The sequence below is a fragment of the Echinops telfairi genome, unplaced genomic scaffold, assembly GCF_000313985.2.
Source record: "Echinops telfairi isolate 266 unplaced genomic scaffold, ASM31398v2 ScPeMD7_7424;HRSCAF=8462, whole genome shotgun sequence".
Lineage (NCBI taxonomy): Eukaryota > Metazoa > Chordata > Mammalia > Afrosoricida > Tenrecidae > Echinops > Echinops telfairi.
Window position 1 is genome coordinate 83,201,295 of NW_022111324.1, and position 4,739 is coordinate 83,206,033.

The window sequence follows — 4,739 nt, forward strand, 5'->3', positions numbered from 1 at the left end:
CACAACCCTTTTTAAAACTCAAAATGAGTTAATCTAGACTATCCCATTCAGATGCACATGGATTATACCTCTGGCAGTGCGTAAACAACAAGTTCTTGTCTTCTATGAGCCATTGTGTCTAAATAGTGTAGATTTAGTTGACATAGTCTAGATAAATAGCCAGGGGCAAGTTAAGAGCTATTACATTACTTTCAGCCATTTCAGGGAAGAATAACCAAAGAAAACAATGCAGTATTCAAACTTTTCACTTCTCATGCTTTTTGGTTTTCTCTCTTACAAACTCCCATAAGCCTGGGTTCCTGGCAAGGAATCCCACTTCTGACACTGATTGCAATGTACAGCAATGGAGGGCTGGCTTACCTGACCCTTCTGACTTCCTTATTGTCAAGAAGGAGGGGAAATATAGCTTGAAGTCTCACAAGTAGCCGTCCAGCAGGGAAGCAACAAAGCCCACATAGAAGAAACACTCCAGCTTGATGTGTGATCATGAGGTGATGACAGGAACCGATATCAGAAGTTCAAACCTCGGGCAATCAAATTGACATGAAGGAGCGTGGGCAAAGTGGAGACCCCAAACCCGCCTGAAAGATAATCCTACAGTCCCTCACAGGCCATATGGAATGGAAGTTAAGTCCAGGGTGAAGTATAGCACTGATGAAACACATAACTATCCTCTACTTCTTTAATATTTCCTCCCATCACTATTATGGTTCTTGGTTTACATTAGCATTAATCTTGTTAGACATGAGTATGTTCATGTGTATAATTAAGATCGTTTGACCCAAGATAGATAACCACTCAGAAATAGTAATGGGAGTAATGACTCCCTAAGGGAAGAGGAAAAGAGGGAGAGGAAGGGAGAAAGGGAGAGTTAACAGTAATGATGACTGTGTACGCCCACTGAAGGAGAGTGAATAACGGAATTGTAGGTGAACAGATATATTGTATGGTGTAATACAGGGAAAATAATAATATGCTACATAACAATAAGAGTCCCTTGAGGGTAGGGCAGGGAAGGGAGGAGATAAAGGACAGCTGATATCAAGGAGTTCAAGAAGAAATAAAAAGTTTTGAAACTGATGGCAACAATTATGCAGTTATGTTTGAGCTAATTGAATTATGAATTGTTACAACTGTAAGATCTCCAAATAAAATGACTAAAAAATAAATTTACTAATTAATTATTTTTAAAAAGGCAGGAGTCAGACAAATCTGTCCATCCATTTTTACCTCCTCTGGCACCAACCATTCCTCCCATGGCACTCTACATCGATGCTGAGGGCAAATTTGTAGCAATGGCTACGTGGAACTCACAGTCCTCACCACTAAGGGGGCTTATTAGGGAAGTTAGGAACCCTGGTGCTTTAGAGGTTACACATTAGGATGCTAACTGCAAGGTCAGCAGTTCACAAACCACCAGCTGCTCCACCAGAGAAAGACAGAACTTTCTGCTCCCATAAATCATTATGGTCTTGGAAACTCACAGATAAAGTTCTGTCCTACAGGGTCACTATGAGTTGGCAATGGCCAGTACCAGTGAGTTTCACTGGTTTGGGGGCTTTTGCTTTTTGAATTAGGGAAGTTATCAGGTCCCCAGGATAATCACAAGATTAGCAAACAGTAAGGATTTAGTCATTTGTCTCCTCAGTCAGCAGCCAAGTCTCCCTCTCTGGGTCTTAGTCTCTAAGTCACTTGGTCCCTGGCTTTTGCCTCCATGGGACAGGGAAGCCAGCCCTCCTGTAGCTCGGTGCCATAGTCTCAGTCCAGAGGAGAAGGCAGCCCACTGTCTCTGCCCTGCTTCTTTGAGTCTCTGGGCCACAGTCTGTGATGCGTCTGGTTGGTGGCCTCAGCCGCTGCAGACAGAGATCTTGAATGAGCTCTTCCGAGCATGTTGGGGTTTCTCTCTAGTCTTCAAAGATGGCTCATCCTTACAGCCAGCGGGTGATAATGAGAACTAACCAATCACCTCTATTAATGGTACAATGTCCTGTTTGCAGAGTCTCACCCAGTCATTTGGTGGGAGATACAGAGACTTATGGAGTAGAGCCATAGTATGTAATTTCACTACCCCACACCACGCATTGTGTTTGTTGATGTGTATTTGTTCAGCACAACCTTGGTATGGCTTTTATGGGACTGTTCTCAGATCTGGTGTCTGAGCAAGCATTTAGGGAGCAGCCACCCCGTGTTGCACTGCCTTACCAAGTGATCAGGGGCTAGGGCTTGTCAGCCCCAGTAGAGCAGAATTCTTCCGCAGGCCTGCAGCGTGGCTGTGTGCCAACACACATTGACTTTATGTTCTTTATCGCCTAGGGGCATTAGATAGGACACCCGCCAATACTCTGTTGCATGCTTAGCAATTGTATGACAGGTCGAAAGAAGAAAGAATAACCGACTTCCAAAGGGTCAAGATTCTCTAGGTTGTGAGGTGTTTGTAGACCTGAGAAGCCAAAAAAAACCTTCATTTTCCTTTCTTGTGGTAAAAACAACATGGGTCAGTGGAGACGTGTCTGCAGCAAGAGGCTGCTCTGGCTTTAGCATTATGAGCTGTTGGTGGCATTGATGTTGTCACTTAGACATGTAAATCCACCTGTCACTATGAGATGACACCCTCACTGTTGAAGGACTCTGGCTCCTGTCCAACTGTTTAGCTGCTAATGTTTGTATCAAATTCTCAATCATTACAATCTTCTATAAGAAAACATTCCTTATTAATGCTAGTCCTCTCAATCTGTCAATATAATAAATATTGGAACCAAGAGGCAGCAAACCTACCAAAGTATCATGTTGATTTCTATGTTTTCGAACTGAATGGTTATTGATCTTTGTGGGTCCCCCACTTCTCCCTCCACATTTTGGCGGTGGGCAATTAAATATTCTCAAGGGATCATTCTTTGTTCTTTGTAGTGTCATGATGTGAAATCCTTGGTTTAAAATAAAGGCACCTAAGTGCTCAATTTCTTGTTGACAAACCACAGACTCAGGTTTATCTTTTAGGTGAACCGTTCTTAGTTAAGTCGGAACTGCTAATAAAATTCCATGTATTAAATAGTTGTCCAACTTAGAACTTTGCTTAAAAATGTATTTACTCAAAACTATAATGAGCTTAATAAATGAATAAATAACATTAACAACAAAAAAACAACTTTGATTCCTTACATTGTGCCAGAGAATTTCAAGGTATCATTCACTTGGATTACATGCTATAAAGTCCAAATGTGTTGCAAATAGGTACTTCAAATATGAGAAAAGAATTAGGTGGGACTGGGGTGGGGGGAGGGAGAATAAAATTGTTAGGATTGTATGGTAATTCAAGGAAGGCTATTCTACCTAATTTTCTGGGAATATGTGTCCTTAAATCTGCCACCATTAAATTGACTCTGACTCCTAGTGACCCCATGTCACAGAGTAGCACTGCCACATAGTGTTTCGAGGCTGCAATAGTTATAGAAGCACAAGACCACGTCTTTTTCCTATGGAGTAGCAGGTGGATTTGAACCGGTGACTTTTTGGTTAGTAGTCAAGCACTTCACCTGCTGGGACCACCAGGGCTCTTTTAGGAATAGAAACAGGCTCCTTTGCTCTTTGCTTAGCCCCACACATAAATCTCACAGGTCGGAAATGAGAAGGGATGACTCTGTTACCAACTTTGTGAGAGAGACACTCCTACATTCAATGCTAGATTCATCCCACCCAACAGTATTCTCCTTCCTTGTGCCCTTGTGTGGATGGTTCCTTTAAGGTCCATTGCCTGTGACTCAGGTGTGGTAATTTTGCTGATTTCTTTACACATCAAAGATGTGTTCCTATATATGTAGAGTTCAGCTGATGTTGGTGCTATGCACCGCCTCTTTCAGAGGCTCCTCTCTTTCCTTTGTGGAGAAAGAATGAAAGAAAAGAAAAGTCTTCCTGTCAATTGACCCTCTGGTAGAGCGGGCTTATAAAAACCAAGCCCACAGCTGCTCTGTAGGAGCAAGACGAGACTGTCTGCTCCCACGAAGGTTTGTAGTCTTAGAAATCCCAAGGAGCAGTTCTACTCTGTCCCAGAGGGTCACTGAGTCAGGATCAACTCAGTGGAAGTCGCATTTTGCTTGCCTTCAAGACTTAAACCTGTTGTGACCGTCTAGGACAAGGTAGAACTGCCAACAGTGTTTCTAACACGCTGAATCCTTATTGAGAGAGAGCGCCACCTCTGTCTTCTGAGGAATGGTTGGTGGGTTCAAACGTGCAACCTTTCGGTTAGCAGATGTGCGCTTAACCACTGTGACACCAGGGCTCCTGGGTATGCCACCATATGCCACCAACCGATGCCACCAACCATTAGGAAACTCAAGACCATGTTTAAGCGACCATGGACCCCAATGGATGAGAGAGGCAGGCAGGTGTTAGGAATCAGGGCAAGCAAACTTGATCTCAGACATGCAGTGTCTAGGGTTAGTATAAGTCTTAATTCTTTTACCAAATGCATTATACATATGTGCTTTCTGTATTCATGCTTATTACATTTTAATATTTTAATAATACATTTTTGAAGATATGAATATGTATTTACTCTCAAGTTGTTGAGTTCATCTTGTTCCCTGTCTGAAGAAGAAGGACCAACATGAAATCTGAGAGAAGAGACTTGGTCAGGGCTTCCACCAGAATAAACCAGTCGACCACACATTGTGACAAAGTCTTCCCACTGAGCTGCCTCCTGCTGGGTGGTGATGTCATAGTGGTGCATCCGGGAAACCCTG